The 16,969-nt window shown below is 42.7% G+C and overlaps 1 protein-coding gene across 5 annotated transcripts in view; it reads right to left on the bottom strand.

Annotated features, from left to right (window-relative positions):
• Nucleotides 1–13,831, bottom strand: part of GALNT11 (polypeptide N-acetylgalactosaminyltransferase 11) — a 54,494-nt gene extending 40,663 nt beyond the window's left edge. Inside the window, exons 1-3 of one of the 5 annotated variants that reach the window (XM_070516502.1) lie at nt 13,600–13,797; nt 4,676–4,837; nt 1,512–1,647 (exon numbers count right to left, since the gene is read on the bottom strand). The gene's annotated coding sequence lies outside the window, so the exon portion shown is untranslated. Of the gene's footprint in view, nt 1–1,511; nt 1,648–4,675; nt 4,838–13,599 lie in introns of all 5 variants that reach the window. The other 4 variants (XR_011505495.1, XM_014828976.3, XR_011505491.1 and 1 more) reach the window with 4 other exon arrangements.
• Between the last annotated feature and the right edge of the window lie 3,138 nt (nt 13,832–16,969).

Below are 16,969 nucleotides of genomic sequence, written 5' to 3'. Positions count from 1 at the left end.
CATATGCTCCCTGGGAATAATCCTTTGACATCCCTCAGATATTTATGAATCTCCTCTCTATAAGAAAATCAAGAACATAAACACACACAGTGTCTATATATTATATCTCAAACGCAGAGGAAAACCACATGGTAATGTCGATGGGAGAAAGAAGCAAATTTAATACTAAAGAAAAGGAAACTAAAAGGACAGACAACATTACAAATGACAAAGCATCTAAAATAACCAAACTTGGGACACCTGGTTGACCAGTGAATAAGGGCTGGTAGAGCCTGGCCTTTATTCTTTAACACCCTCTCTGATCAAATGCCAAAGTAGAAAGTAGTAGCCCTCCCTGGTTAAGACCTGTAGAAAACAACAAGCAGAAAGCGACCACAGCCTCATAAAGGCCTGTACACCAAACATTTATTTCATGGGATCATTACATTCAATATCTTTCTAACTACATATTCTACTATATATATCAAACCTTTTTTATTATGATCTGTCATATTCTAATTCATTCATTTCTGAGCACAGCATCCATTCAAGATTGCCAGGCATGCTCAGGAAAAGCCCTGACTGCAGCTGTCTTTTTTTCAGTTCCAACAGAAACAGCCCGTATCATGTTAACATGGGGGTCATAAAATTAAATGTGGTCAGAAGCCAAGTAGATAAATGAGGAAAGAGAGAGGAAACACAAGAGTGGTGGCAAGTGGCAGGGCATGTCCCTCACCTAAAGAAATTCAAATTTAAAAACTCCAAGGGGCTGGCCCGGTGGCCGAGTGGTTAAGTTCATGCGCTCCACTTCAGTGGCCCGGGTTTCACCGGTTCAGATCCTGGGCGGGGACCTAGCAGTGCTCATCAGACCACACTGAGGCGGCATCCCACACAGCACAACCAGAAGGACCTACAACTAGAGTATACAACTATGTCCTGGGGGGCTTTGGGGAGAAGAAAGGAAAAAAAAGAAGACTGGCAACAGATGTTAGCTCACATGTCAATCTTAAAAAAATAAATAATTAAAAAAATTAAAACTGCAAAAGTTCTGTTGATCAGCCTTCAGATTGCAACTCCTGAGAGAACTGCATGAACTGAACAGTACTAACCACTTATAACCCAAAAAACATGAAAACTATTATCTCTTGTTCCCCTTCTGCCCATAAGAAGGAAGGTTAAACTCTAAGTACATAAGATGAAGATGAAATAAACGAACAAGAAAAAAAGCTGAGATACCCACATAACTGAGAAGTAAAATAGCTTTAAGCACAGCCAATATAAACAAGCATACGTACTTCCGTGGTCAACAAGGGCTTCTAGAGCCAGCTTGGTCCTAGGGCCCAAAGAAATACTGGTGGAGTTGACTACCCTTAAACAATAGCTGTTAAGCGTCTTGCTCTGCTAACACTTCATGAGTCTCTTGGGGTATACAGCGCTGACAAAGTGGCTTACATCAAATATGCACATAAGACTAACAAAAAAAGGACAAAATACTGGCCCAGGGTGTAAAATAGAAAGAACAGGCTTCTTACCTTCTTATCCTCTTGATCTTAGAGAAATTAAGTAACTTGCTTTAAAGACAGACAGCTAGGAAGTGGAGAAACTGAGATTTGAATCCCGGTCATCTGATGTCAAACCTACGTCCTTAATCACTTTTTGTTATACCACCTAGAAAGGAAGAGTCCAATGATTTCCTGTTTGCCATTCTTTAAAAAACGTAAGTCATCTAGTGATTTTTTTAAGATAAACTTATGTTTCCACATAAAGATACGGGTAACCTCCCCTTGGGGTTACCTAGAACAACCACACGTCCAGGTCCATAATTATCACTCATAATTATTACGTTTCCCCTTGTACTCTAAAAAGGGTCCTCATCTGCAACCTAAGCATACTGTCGTTCCTAAGGATGCCCTTCACCTGTGAGAGGCTCTCTGCCTATCCATCTGGGGCAGATGGAGTGGGGCTACCTGTGACCATGACTGAGGAGTGCTAGTGAGGGGCTCTGTCCCCTAAATATTCTGCCCAAAATTCCTTTAGGTCTGGATTATTCCTTTAGGTCTGGAAAGCCTATCTTGTCTTTAATATTTTTCTCTCAATGAATTTCAATTCAAATGGCAATTACATCCTATTTTCCAATCAAAATCTTTGGAACTCCAGTATATAAATTATATAAATGTGATAAAAGACTGTGTAAATCTTCATGTTAGAAAAACACTTATCCTCAGAATACTGAAAAACACTGCTAAAATTAGAAAGAAAGAGAAGGAGGGAGGGAAGAGGAAGGATGGAAAGTAGGCAGACAGGCAGCAAGCAAGGAACCAACCCACTGTAAAGAAAATGAGCCTCGGACTGTTATTTAGAAGTGGAAAACTTTTTCTAAAAAAATACTTTACCCTGCTTGGGATCCATTATTCTGTGGATTCATATCTTTCATCAGTTTTCAAAATCCTCAGCCATTACCTCTTCAAATATTCCTTCTATTGCATTCTCCCTTCTCCCCTTCTAGGATTCCAATTAAATATATGTTACACTTTCTCACTACATCCTCTAGATTTCTTACACACTCTTCAGTGTTTTCTATCCTTTTTCTCTCTCATACTTCATTCAGGGAGGTACGATCTTTCTATTGATCTTTCAGTTCATTACTTTTCTAATCTGCTATTAATCCACTGAATTCTTAATTTCAGTCACAGTATTTTTTAAATCTAGTACTTAGTTGATTCTTTTTCAAAACTGCTCTGTCCCTTTACATAATTTCCAGTTCCTTGCTGAAATGTTTAAGTTCAGCTTTAATCTCCATGAACATAGTAAACAATGTTTTATGGTCTGTGCTTTTTCCATTGTGTAAAATGCTGTTTCTACCGTCTGTTAGCTGTGTTGATTCTTGTTCAGCTCGTCTCCTGGCATGCCTGATTACACTGACTTGCTTGTGTGCTGGACACTGTATTTGAAAAGTCACTGCAGAAATAACTTGAGGCCTAAGATGACGTTATCTTCCTCTAGAGAGAAGTTTCATTTGCCTCTGTTAGGTGCCTGGGGTCACCAGTAATCTGAGATTATGTTAATCCAATTTCAGCAATTTCTCCTAAATGACTCAGCGGGGCTTCAAGCAAAGGCTAGCATACCCCCAGTCCACTTGTATTCCAGGCTGCAGCCTTTCAAGATTTCCACGTTAACCATGGTGGTTCACCAGGATTCTCACCTATAGCAAGTCCTAGACTGCAGCTTCTGTTCTCTCACCCTGTGAGTCAGTCAACTGCATGGCTCAGCGTCTCAGCTGCTTTTCCAGAACAGCAAATTCCAATGGCAAGAGTGGCCCCAGGCAAGATGTTCACCTCTCTGGATTTCTATCAGCTTTTAAATCTTAGCCCAAGTAATTCTTTACTATCTTGAAAATTCTCATGCTTTTCAGAAGCATCAGCTGGTTTGAACCAGGTTACCCAGTCTGCCATTACCAGAAGTGCAAGGCCAGGGCGACATTCAACACTGTTGATTTTGTATTCCAAAGTGAACAGGCTAGTTATTGCCAAAAAGAGACCATCAGCAAATCGTAACGTGACAGAATCTTGGGCCTTTTTTAGAAAACTCCTTTCTGAATGCAATCTACCACCTCAAGAGGTTTAGAAAGCTGACAAATCTAATCTATCTAGTAAATGGCCAATTTCTATCCTAGCTCATTCAGTTGAATCAAGCTGCAGGAAATTAATATGGCAGACACTGTCTTTTGCACATCTTCTTGAGCCTTACCTTCTTGCACAGGTCTGGCTTCCAAGTACCAGTCCCCACATCTCTGGCCTCTGGAGTCCATCTGCCCATGTGCAGGGAAGGCCCACAAGTATGGGAGAATGTGTTCCTCCCTGGGGGCAGCCTCAACAGTGGACTAGTAAAAATACCCAGCTCCCTCACAACCTCTCCCTCAGGATAACTCTGGCACCTGTATTCTACACTGGCTCCCAGAGTACCCCCGAACGATTAAGCTGTATTTGCCCAGAGTGGAAACTGGCGTGACTTGTACCCTTTACTGGCTGACTTTCCTACCTCTCACTTCCTCATTCCCCTACTGGTGTGTCCTGGGACTACCTCACAAATAAACAACATGGATTTGAATTTCTATCTCAGGATTTGCTTCTGGAGGAACCCAAACTAATAAAATCAGGTTTCAGCAGAAAAAGAGACAACTAGACAAATTCTTACAAATCCTAATTTTTATTTCTAAATAGAAAATCTAATAAAGACAGAACTTTTATTGCCTAGAAAACACAAAATAATGCACACAAAAAGTTTTTCTGAAGAGTTACAAGATATTTTTACGCCTGCAAGAAAAGAACATTTCAAAGTGATGAGCTTTTCTAAGGAAAGCAAAAGCTATCATGCAATGTAGCTTGAAATCATTATTAATCAGATGATAAACATAAAATAGCAAATTTAGCCTACATGATCAAACCTAGTTACAACACCGCAGTCCTGGACCTCTGCATCTAGTTCACTCAAGATGATAACAAGTCATAAAATCTAAGTTAAAAAGAATGGGGGTGACTTCTGGTTTCAGCTCTAACATGAAAAGAGCTTAGAAGTTATCATTCCCATCTGTACAACAAGAAAAAGTTGGACAAACGGATGGGACTCATCAGAGAACTGAGGTTACATGGCAAAATGCCACCGAAAATCTGGAGACACACAGCTGAGATCTGCTTACCTGGAGCAGAGGCTGCTGGAGCCATAAACTGGTGCTGGAGGCTGGGCGTGAACTGGTGTGAGAGTGAGAAACTCCCGGGATGCAGTCTGGGGGTGGGGGGCGCACACAGTTCTGTGGTCCTCACCATGAAGGTGAAGATCCCAGAAAGATCCCCTCCTGACCCTGGTAGGGAAGGGGAAGAATAACCATTGTGAAATACACCCACGGCCGTCTCCACAACTAAGGCATATGCTCCAGGGGAAAAGATACTGTCAGAGCGCTCTCCTGGGTGAGAAGAGGCATTCCTCCCACTCCAGCCCCTTCTAGCCTTCCAGCCAGACCCAAGGGGGGAAAGATAATCAACAAAGGTCAAGGCTTCCAGGAAAGAGATTGGAAACACTGCAGCTAGGGAAGGGAGCAGGTTTTAGGGGAAAAAACTACACGTCTGGAGAACAGTTGTGCAGGTCATAGCCCTGAGACACAGGCTGAGATTCAATCAGAAGATGACAGAGCTCTTATCTCCCTGACACTTTACCACCACATCAACAGGGCTCCAAACAGATTAAAGGTGGGTTACAGCTGAAGGAGCTGCAAGACACGGACTCTCAGGAAGAGTACTTGGAAAACCCCAAAGTCAAGAGGGCAGATAAAAACAAGGAGACAAGAAGAATTTGAAGGCTCTGGCATCTGTAGTAGCTACAGCAAACATGAAGCACAGCCAAACCCCTATTAGTTCCTATTACTTGATACAACATGTCAGGCCTTCAAAAACAACACCACAAAAATATAAGGCATACCAAAAGGCAAGGGAAAAGACAGTCTGGGGAAACAAAGCAATCATTAGAGCAGACTCAGACGACACAGACTTTGGGATTATCAAACAGGGAAGTTAAAATATCTGTAATTAATATGTTATGAGCTCTAACGGAAAAAAAAAGACAATATGTAAGCACAGATGGATATTGTAAAAACAGAGATGGAAACTCTAAGAATCAAAAGGAAATGCTAAAAATCAAGACCACTGTAACAGCAATGAAGAATGTCTGCCACGGGCTCATCAACAGACTCCACACAGCCGAAGAAAGAAACAGGGAGCTTGAATATAGGTCAATAAACACTTCTCAAACTGAAAACTGAAACACAAAGAGGGGAAAGAAAGAAAAAACCAGAACATCCAAGAACTGTGGATAATAAATTGTGTTGTTTTACATCACCAAATTTGTGTTATTGTTACTAATAGGAATAGGTAACTAATATACACTAAGAGAGGAGATTAAAGTTAAATCAAATAAAATGCCTAATTAAAAAGCAACAAAGGTGGGGCGGGCCCTGTAGCGTAGTGGTTGAGTTCAGTGCACTCTGCTTCGGTGGCCTGGGTTCACGGGTTCGTATCCCAGGTGAGGACCTACACCACTCGTCAGCCATGCTCTGGCAGCAACGCATATATAAAAGCAGAGGAAGACTGGCACAGATGTTAGCTCAAGGCTAATCTTCCTCAGTGCAAACAAAACAAAGAAAGGGAAAACCAACGAATACAAAACACAAACATGGAAGGTATTAATCCAACTATATGAATAACCACTTCAAATGTGAATAGTCTAAATACACCAATCAAAAGATTGTCACAGTGGACAAAACAAAACATGATCCACTATAGTTGTCTACAAGCAACTAACTTTAAAAACTTAGATATGTTAAAAGTAAGGTGATGGAAACATATACCAGTCTAATACTAATCAAAAGAAAGCTGAAGTAATTATATTAATTTGAGACAAAGCAAATTTTGTCTGATAATCATGGGTGAGGAGGGTTTATTTATATAAGAATAAAGAGGACAATTCTCCAAAAAGACCTAACAATCTTGAACATGTATGCACCTAACAAGAGGGTATGAAAACCCATGAAGCAGGGGCCAGCACAGTGGCCTAGTGGTTAAGTTTGTGTGCTCTACTTCAGCAGCCCAAGGTTCACAGGTTCGGATCCTGGGTGCAGACCTACAACCACTCATCAAGCCATGTGGTAGTGGTGGCCCACATACAAAATGATGTTAGCTCAAGGACAATGTCCTTCACCAAAAAAGGAAAAAAGAAACAAACAAAAACTGAGCAAAATGAAGAGAAAGAAAGAAATCTACTAGTATAGAGACTCCAACAACACTGTCAGCAATTGATGGATCAAGTCAATAGAAAATCAGTAAGGAAAGAGATGACCTGAATAGCCCTATCAACTTGATCTAATTGACATTTATAGAAAACTCTATCCAACACCCAAATACACACATTCTTTTCTGGCTCACAATGTAGACCAATGTAGACCACATTCTGGGCCATAAAACACCCTTTAACAGATTTAAAAAAATAGAAATCATACAAAGTATGTTCTTAAATACAATGGAATTAAACTAGAAATTAGTAACAGAAAGCTAAAAAATCCTCAGCTATCTGGAAATTAAACAGTCTCAAGAAAAATTAAAAATATTTTTGAACTGAAAATAAAAATACAACTTATTAAAATTTGTGAGATGCAGCAAAAGCAGAGCTTAGAGGGAAATTTATAGCATTCCATGCATATATTAGAAAAGAAGAAAGATCTGAAATCAATAACCTAAGCTTCCACCTTAGAAAACCAGAGAAAGAGGAGCAATTTAAGCCTCAGTCTACCAGAAGAAAATAGATAACAAAAATTAGAGCAGAAACCAATGAAACTGAAAACAGAACAGTAAGAGAAAAATTAGTGAAACTGGTTCTTTAAAAAGAAAGCTGGGGGGGCCGGCCCCGTGGCCGAGTGGTTAAGTTTGCAGGCTCGGCTTTGGCAGCCCAGGGTTTCGCTGGTTCAGATCCTGGGCACGGACATGGCACCACTCATCAGGCCATGGTGGTGTCCCACATAGCACAACCAAAGGCACTCACAACTACAATATAAAACTATGTACCAGGGGGCTTTGGGGAGAAGAAAAAGGAAAAAAAAAGATTAGCCACAGATGTTAGCACAGGTGCCGATCTAAAAAATAAAAAAATAAAAAATAAATAAGAAGAAAGCTGGTTCTTTAAAAAGATCAATGAAATCGATAAACTTCTAGGCAGGCTACCAACATCAGAAATGAAGGAGGGAACATCACTACTGATCCCACGGACATTAAAAGGATAATAAAAAAATACTACAAACAACTCTATGCCTGCAAATACGATAAGTTAAAACGAAATAAACCAGGGCCGGACCTGTGGCCGAGTGGTTAGGTTCGTGTGCTCCGCTTTGGCAGCCCAGGGTTTCGCTGGTTCAGATCCTGGGTGTGGACATGGCACCGCTTGCCACAACTAGAAGGACCCACAACTAAAAAAAATACATACGACTATGTACCGGGGGGCTTTGGGGAAAAAAAGGAAAAATAAAATCTTTAAAAAAAAAAAAATTCCTTGAAACTATCAAGACTGACACACAAAAAACTGCACACAAACGTTTATAGCAGCTTTATTCATAATTGCAAAAACTTGGAAGCAATCAAGATGTCCCTCAAAAGGTGAATGGAGAAACAAACTGTGGTACATCTGTACAATGGAATATTATTCTACAAAAAAAAAGAAAGAAAGAAAAACTATTAAGTCACACAAAGATATAGAAGAATCTTAAGTACATTTTATTAAGAAGTCAGCTTGGAAAGGCTACATACTGTATGATTCCAATTAGATGACATTCTCGAAAAGGTGAAATTACAGAGATGATAAACAGATTTGGTGGTTGCCAGAGGCTCAAAGGGTGAGGAGGGGGAGGGCTGAGGAGGAGAAGCACAGGAGATTTTCTTTTAGGGTAGTTACACTAAGGAAGTTAAACTAAGCAAGGGCAGAAGGCTAGACTAATCCACGTGGTACTGAATTACAGTTCAAGACATCAGTATGAACACGTTTATCTTAACATGTGAGCTTTAGATACAGATGGTTACACATATAAATATTTACAGATATGTATATACAAGGATTAGTACGTACATATATATTTCCTTGCTTGTTAGCTGAGAGGGCCTAGAAGAATGACACCCAGTAACAAGAAGCACACCTAGTGCCCAAATCTTGGTTTCTAATAGCATTCTCCAATAAAAGGAATCAAGGCTCCCTGAAGAAAAGACTGATTCTAGGACTGGGGCAGGAAATATACAATATGAGCCTGGAGTGCCTTGTATTGCCAGAAAGTAAGGAAGTGCCACAAAAGGAAAAAAACCCACACAAACCCACAATGACGGAGGTATGTCAAAGGAACAGATGGAATCACTGAAAGAGCTCACAATGGCCACAGCTGGAGCAATCTGAGCAACAAAATAAAGTGGTATTGCATTATAACCCAAAGTATAAGACAAGTATTGGTAAGTTCATACTAATATAAATCACGAATAAATAATAAATAGGGTAGGATAAAACATACCTCCCTGGAGAAGTCCAAGTAATTTATCTAGATAGTCTGTCCTCAAGAAAGTGGAACATAACTTCCATTCCTTAAGTGTGGGCTGTGCAAAGGGACTTCTCTTCAAAGAGTACAGTAGAAAAAGAGGAGAGAAAGGGTAACTTCACAGTGAAGAAACCTGGTAAACACTACCTCAGCCGAGTGAGCACGATGAACCATCTGACCACAGTATGTTCCCTTGACACGCTGTGATGAGAATGGCATTTTACCTTTGTGGTCTTCCTTCCCAAAATCCATATTCCCAATATAATTGTGAGAAAAACATGAGACAAATCCCAACTAACAGACATTCTACAAAATACCTGACCAAGATTCCTCAAAACTGTCAAGGTCATCAAAAATAAGGGAAGTCTGACAAACTGTCACAGCCAAGAAGAGTGTAAGAAGACATGATGACTAAATACAATGTGGTGTCCTGGACGGGACCCTTAGTTTTTACCTAACATGCTTAGAAGAGAAAAAGGACATTAGGTAAAAGCTAAGAAAATCTGAATAAAGTATGGATGTTAGTTACTAACAATGTATCAATATTAGTTCATTAACCGTGCTAACTGTGCTACACTAACCTAAGTTGGTACTAACGGGAAACAGTATGGGATATGTAAGAGCTCTCAGTACTATCTTCGCAGTTTTCTGTAAATCTAAAACTACTCTAAAATAAAAAGTTTATTAAAAAAAAGATTAACGGTCAGAATGGAACTTGTTTTATACTGCTAAAATCACCTAAGCCTATGAAATCTGAGATTTGCTTCTAATTAACCAATAGGAGGTAAGATAGGTGGGCTTATAGATGAAAAAAGATTGACTATTAATAGATTTTTAAAATCTATTAATTTTTAAATCTGAAATATTCCATAAAAGAACTTTTAAATATACACACATATATGACATATAGACATATATATATCCTCCATCTCATATATATATCACCCAACAAAGAAATGCTCCTGACTCTTATATTAAGGTATTGAGCTCTGTATGTATGTTGGCTTCTAGGGGTTATAATATCCTTATACAATTTAGTCTCAACTAATTCCTTTCCATGGAGTCAAAGGCACAGGTTCTAGCAGTCTGTCCTTGTGGGTTTCGTGTGTATTTGTATATGACTACTTTCTCCTCACTTCTGCTTCCTCCTCATTATTTAATACAAGTTTCATTGGAGATTACAATTCAGTCTTTAGATAACAACGTTGACATGGGAATGCGTGTTGAAGGGTGTCAATAGATGCAGAGTAGCCAGAAGGGTAGATGGTGCCAGGGAAGTTAGAGTGTTGGCGCTCCAAGTCCATTCTCCGTACTCCACTCCAGTGGTTCTCAGCCAGGGGCTGAGATATTTGGCAGTGTCTGGGAAAATCTGGCAACTCCTGTGGTCTTTTGGCAATATTTGGAAATGTTTTTGGTTGTCACAACTGCAGGGATCCTACTAGCATCTGGTGAGTAGGGGCCAGGGATGCTGTTAAACGTAGTACAATGCACAGGACAGCCCCCAGGAACAACAAATTATCTGACCCAAAATGTCAACAGTGCCAAGTTTGAGAAACCCTGCTCTATTCTGTGATGCCAGGGTTGGGACTCTACCCACGTAGAGTATTTTTCAAATGAAACAACTTGGACCAATTTTGGAAATACATATGGAAAAGTCTTCAGTCTCAAAAATTAGTAAAGACGTGCAAATAAGAAGATAATGTTTCCTAACTCTCAAATTAGCAACATTTTTAATACTCTCTGAAGTACAGGTAGTTAAATGATTTATTTTTCAGTGATGAAATTATAAATTGCAGGGCCTTTTAAAAAAGCAGTCTGACAATGGCAGAGGACCCTTAACCTTTATACCCTTTGGTCAGTAATCCCACTCTCTAAGAACAAAAATCCTAAAGAAATAACAAATCAGGTGAAAAACTCAGGCATATCCTAAAGCAAACTCTTAAAAGTGCTATAATAACAACATGAACTATGTAGAAACAAGTATTCCCCTTTTGTATGAAAAGCTTGAAGGTTTCTTATAGAAGTTGAGATTTAAGTTTAACTTTAAAGGGTAAGACTTCAATGGCCAAATACTGAAATATTTCAAGCAGAAAGCTCATGCCTTGGGACACTGCAACATCTATTTGTTTTTAGTTTTCCAAATAGAACAGCAAGTAGAATGGTTGGCTATAATGAATACACGTTTGCTGGATAAGGCTAGTGGAAGGTGATTAATTTCTTCAGGACAGGCTGGGGCTCTGACCTAAACGATGAGGATTAACTTGTTCTGCATACAGAAGGAAGCTAACTAGTGTCTTTAAGCAAATGTGTCTTAGGAAGAAAATTCTAGGAGCAGTGTTTAAAACAGTTTAGGACAGAGGGAAAAAAAACCACCATCAGCAAGTCCAGTTAGGAAGACTCCAATAAGAGGCAATTGCAGCTTGATCTACAGCTATGGAAGTGAGTGGAAAGAGGATCAGAGGCAGAACTGTCTGTATTGATCAACTTGACTGGACCCGGGACCCTAACGGAGAAAGGGAAAATAAAACACCCAGCTTTCAAGTCTGAGTGACAGGGAGCAGCAGGGAGAGAAGAGGTTTGGGAGGATTAACAGATGGATTTTCTTTTGGACATGTTGCATTCAGAGAATACTGATATGGAGATGCCCACAGCTTGAAATTCAAATCTAAACTTCAGAGTTAAAAATAAACATCAAAATATGGTTTAAGCTACATGGAAATAATAGCAGAGGAGGGTTTAAGTAAAGAAGAGAGCAAAACAGATTAGGGAGCAAGCACTGAACCTCTGGCGGCATGCATCTTTAAAGATCGCATGGAGAAGGAAGAGTCTATAAAAGACCCGAGAAGGATCACAAAGTCGGAGAACCTCAAGACGGTGTACTGACCAGCAACATGAGGTGTCACAGACTTAGAGAGAGCTCAAGCCAGCGGGACTTGAGATGGGACCATCAGATTTAGCAATCTGTAAGGCATGAGCGTCTTTAAGAAAGCAATTCTTAAAATGCAAAGAAGTATTTGTTAGTTCCTCAAAAAGTTCAATATACGTTTACCGTATGTCTCCGCAATTCCACTCATAGGTATATACCCCAAACAATCCAAAACAGAGACTCAAACACACATTCACAGCAGCCAGAAGGTGGACACAACCTAGAGTCCATCAACGGATACACGGAAGGCGATGCGGCCATAAAACGGAATATTATTCAACCATGAAAAGGAGTGAAGGCTGATACATGCTACAACGTTGACGGACCTTGAAAACGTTAAGTAAAATAAGCCAGACACATTGTATGACTGCGCTTCCAAGAGGGATCCAGAACAGGCAAACTCACGGAGCGGAAGGGGCTGGCCGGAGGGGACACGCGGATTAGTGCTTGACGGCTACAGGGTTTGTTTGGGGTGAAGAAAACCTTTGAGAGATAGCGGCGACGGTGGCACAACATTGTGAATGTACTTAACGCCTCTGAATCGTACGCTTTAAAATGGTCAAAATTATAAACTTCGGGTTATGTATATCTTACCAGGATAAAAAAAAAAACATTTTTTTTAAGTTTAGAAGATACAACCCAAATTGCAAGGAACAGCCCAGAAATTATCAAGAGAAGACGTGAGAAGCGTGGACTACTACTAATGTTTAACTCGAAAACCTCAATCGATAGATGCTGAGGGTAGAGAGAGGTTTTGTTTTTCGATTTTTCTGAAGGCAGAGTAGATCTCAACACACGGTATTTCTAGGGAAAAAGAAAGAATTGAGTTAAAAGAAAAAAAGTCTGGCCTAAAACCGTGCTCTGGGGGAGGAGCAGCTCTGCAAGGTTTTGCTGGTGCGTGGCAGTCGCATGAAAAACATTCAAAGTTATAATTTCATTTTAAATTTGGAAAGCCAAGCAACCACCGTGTTCAGCATACAAAGTAAAAAGGAACGCTGGACCAAACCTTCCCCGAAGATAAAAATAAACGAAGCCAGTCCGTGCCGAGCGCTCTGACGCCCCTCACTGGGCGAGGGCTATCAGAATCCGAGGGTGGGGACCCGGGATCTTTAATTTACCCAGACGGCACGCACTTCAAGAACGTGGGAAGACAACTCAATGTCTTCAACAAGTATATTGCAAAGAAAAGGGAAACCGAAAAGGCTCCACCACCGAATGCCACGTGTGGACCTGGTCAAAATCCTGACGGGCACGAACCAACCGTAAAAAAGCAACTTTTTTTGAGACTTTCACGGGAACGGCCGCCCCGGCCCCGACTCCCACCCCTCCCGCGGCCCCCGCCCGCCCCCGGGCACCCCGAGCCCAGGGCCGTTACTCGGGGCGGGGCCGCGGGCTGCGGCGTCTCGTCGCTCGGCACCGCCGCGCCCCGGGGACGGACTGCGGCCCGCCGGTCAGACCGCGCGGGGGCCGCGGGCGCAGCCTCCGGCCCTCGGGGCCGTCGGCGGGGCCGCGCGCCGGGGGCGCTGAGGGAACGGACGGAGGCCGCGCGGGCTCAGACATCGCCGGGCCGCGCGCTACTCACCGCGACGCCGGCAGCGCAGCAGCCCGGCTCTCCGGGACTCAGGCTGTGGCATCTTCCCTCCCGCCACAGCCCGGGTCCGAGCCGCATTAGCCGCAGGGGGCGGAGTCGCCCGGGGGTATACGCAGCACGGGCGCGGAGGCGGCCGCGGGCTCGCCCAGGGCCCGCACCGCAGCTTCGACTCGAGCGCGCGTGCCCGCCGCGGCCACGTGACGGGAGGCCCCGCCCCGCGCGCGTGGGTGACGTCACCGCCCGCTGCTGGCTGGGCCGCGGCTCCAGGGTCGTCCGCCGCGTTCTGGGGTCCCCGCGCGTGGCTTTTGACCCTGGGGTTTGTCGAGGTTGGCCTTCGGGTTTTTTCTTAATGTAAAAAGTCTCCTTAAAGATAAATGCGCTTAAACATATTGAAAGATGTTCAGCCCCACTTATGATAGAAGGAATGCAGGTTAAGACGTACAGGTTTGGCGCTGTGCTCTTCAGAGAGGCTGGGAAAGCCCCGCACGTGGTGGCAGGAGCACAGCGCTCCTGGAGAGTGACAGCAGGTGAAGCCGCATCAGCCTCCTGGGGCTTGTTGGAAACGCTGACTCAAGCCCCGTGGCGGATGTGGCCGACGTACTTGGTAACTGAACCTGCATTTTAGGAAGATCTCTAGGCGATTCGTATTGTCCACAAAATAACCAATAACCATTCTGTAGATAGAAGAAATAAGATTTTGCTTGGGCCTGTGGGGTTCAGGACAGGCCACCCCAAGATGCACCACTCTGGTGTGCAGGTTATTTTGAACTGAAGACAGTAAAGACTCAGAAAGCACATGTGAGCTTACCCCAAACTGCCTAAAAGAATTTAACATAGAAGGCCTGTTCCAGGAAGGACTTGGTACCCTAAGATAGCTATAGTACAATGTCAAATAGGTGTCACCAACAAGCCTATTTTTGGCCCAGCAAAACTTAACAATTATTTGCATTTTCATCTCCTTGTAAATTGTCTTCCTCCCCTCTGAAATCCCAAACCACTACCCGCAACGTTCTCCTTTGCCTTTAGTTGAAGATAATATTTAGGCTGGCACCTCAGCCATTTTGCTGAGTTACCCAGTTTCTCCCCCATGGGTCTCTCCCATGTATACATGTTATAAAGCTTTGTTTGATTTTCTCATGTTATTCTGTCTCGTGTCAGTTTAATTCATAATCCAGCCAGAAGGATCTAGAGTGGGAAGGGATTTCTCTTCCTCCTCCACAAACCAGAGTGAGGAGTATAACTCCAGAGGGCCTTAGCCTTCAGAAGAAGCATGGTTTTCAGTGTGGTCTTACTGTCTTTTTAGAACAAAGAGCATGCGTTAAGCACACCCAGGATACATTTTCAAATGTAGCAGCAAATTAATAGGCCAACGCAACCCTGATGTTGGGAAAGGGACTAATCCAGTATGCATTCTTATCTTAAGAGGGTGCATTCTTTACCCTAATGGTTAAAGCAGATGTACCATGTATATTTGACAGGCCGTAAGTCAGGCTTCTTCAGTTCAAGCCTAATCAGTTTTGAACCCGAATAGTTACCCCATATACCTCAATATGTGAAAATCTCCTGTCAGTATAGAAATTAAAGTTTGAAATCAGTGTCCCAGGGTATAGTCAGTGCATGAGAGCTTCCATTGCTCCACCTGAAAGTGGTAAACAGTTAGCCATTGATGGTTAGGTAGTGTGGGGGATCAGAATGGGCCACCCCAAAATGTGCCTCTTTGGCATAAGGATTATTCTGGACTGGTTACTTTTAAAAACTGCAGACATGGGAAAAGCTCTGAAAACCAAGTAGAAGTAGAAGTTACTCTTTGTAGGAGACATTCACGTTTGCAAGGGAAGTCTCCATTTGTAAACCTGTCTCCCTCTCTGTACCAGGAAGTGTGCGGGGATGATCTTATCCCTAGAAACTCCTATCAACGTGGAAGGCAAGGACTTAAATCTGCATAATAACCTTACTCTTGTTTACTGTGCTTTTCTGGTAATCTCCTATAATCAGCTCCCCTAACACCCAACATCCTCCTTTGTCTTTAGCTTAAGACGGTATTTAAGAAAACAACCTCGGGCATTCTGAGTTACCTAGTTTTCCTGGGTCTCTCCCATGTATACATATTATAAAGCTTTGTTTGATTTTCTCCTGTTCTTCTGTCTTATGTTAATTTAATTTGCAGCCCAGCCAGAAGAACCTAGAGAGTAGAGGATTTGCCTTCCTTCCCTACGGTAGCTAGTAACTAAAGTTTTTTTTCTTTCTTGCATTTACTGGTTGTAGCTTTTAGTTGTTCACCTGCCCACTGTTAACTGTGCTGCTTAGGCAATATACTCTCTGACTCCCACCAGATTCCTATGGATAACGTCTCCCTGGCACCTGGGTCACTATGGTAATGGGTGTGTGAGCTATTTTTCAGGAACTAGGATGCCCTTGTTCAGTTCAGGCTGGTTGAATCCACCAGTCCATCAACTGAGCCTGTGCAGATGCCCATAAGTGACTTATGACTGCCAGGCATAATAGGGAAGGTATACAAGGGACGCAATGCAGAGGGACGCCCCCATCGCCCCCTGCTATAGAACCCCACAGGCAGCATGGGTAGGACGCTGCCCTAGGTTCAGGAGATTTTCAAGGTAATGGACCCTTTTCTTTCCACTCTCTTAAAGTGACAGTGACCATTTTGGGCTCCTTTTGAGCTTTGCAATTGAGAAACAAAGAAATCTTTAAAGTGTCAAAGACTCCACCTCTGGGAGCCCCCTCTCTGGTTTCCTGGCCTGATCACCCCGGCAACCAAGTGGGGTGTTCTCTCTTGGCGATTGACTCGTTAAGCATTTTAGGTGGCCTACTGAGTTGGTTATGAAGATAGGAGACCTGTGATTTATTCTGTGAGCTGTCCTGATGGTGTTGTGTGCCCCAGCACGGGAACTGCTGTGTGACCTCTATCTCAATAACCCTTGGGGAAAAGGCCATGAGGGTGAGGCCTGATCTCTTTTCCTTTGTTTGTCACCTTCTCTCTTGTCACCAAGTCAAGGTTAAGTTCAGGCTGGACCTGAGCAGAACCTAGACCTTCTGTAAAATCGAAAAATTGAAAACTTTTTGCCAGGGACTTAACTCTCAACCCTGGTGCTGGGAGCCCCAGCCTCCAGCCGGCTCCCCAGGCCTTTGCCTCCTGCTTTCCTGCCTGGCTCCCTTGTGCTGGCTCAGGGACTAAGTACCCTGGGCTAAGTGGGACTTGACTAGATCTTATAACTATGTTGATGCCTGCAGTCAGGCACCTTTGCACCCTTTCTCTGGCTGCTGTCAGCTGGACACCAGCTTTACCGCCATGAGGAATGCCTCAACCCAGAGACTCACCCGCTGGGTGCATTTTAACTAGTTG

The sequence above is a fragment of the Equus asinus genome, chromosome 1 (assembly GCF_041296235.1).
Source record: "Equus asinus isolate D_3611 breed Donkey chromosome 1, EquAss-T2T_v2, whole genome shotgun sequence".
Lineage (NCBI taxonomy): Eukaryota > Metazoa > Chordata > Mammalia > Perissodactyla > Equidae > Equus > Equus asinus.
Note: the sequence above shows the minus strand (reverse complement) of the source record. Positions and strands in the feature narration are given on the sequence as shown.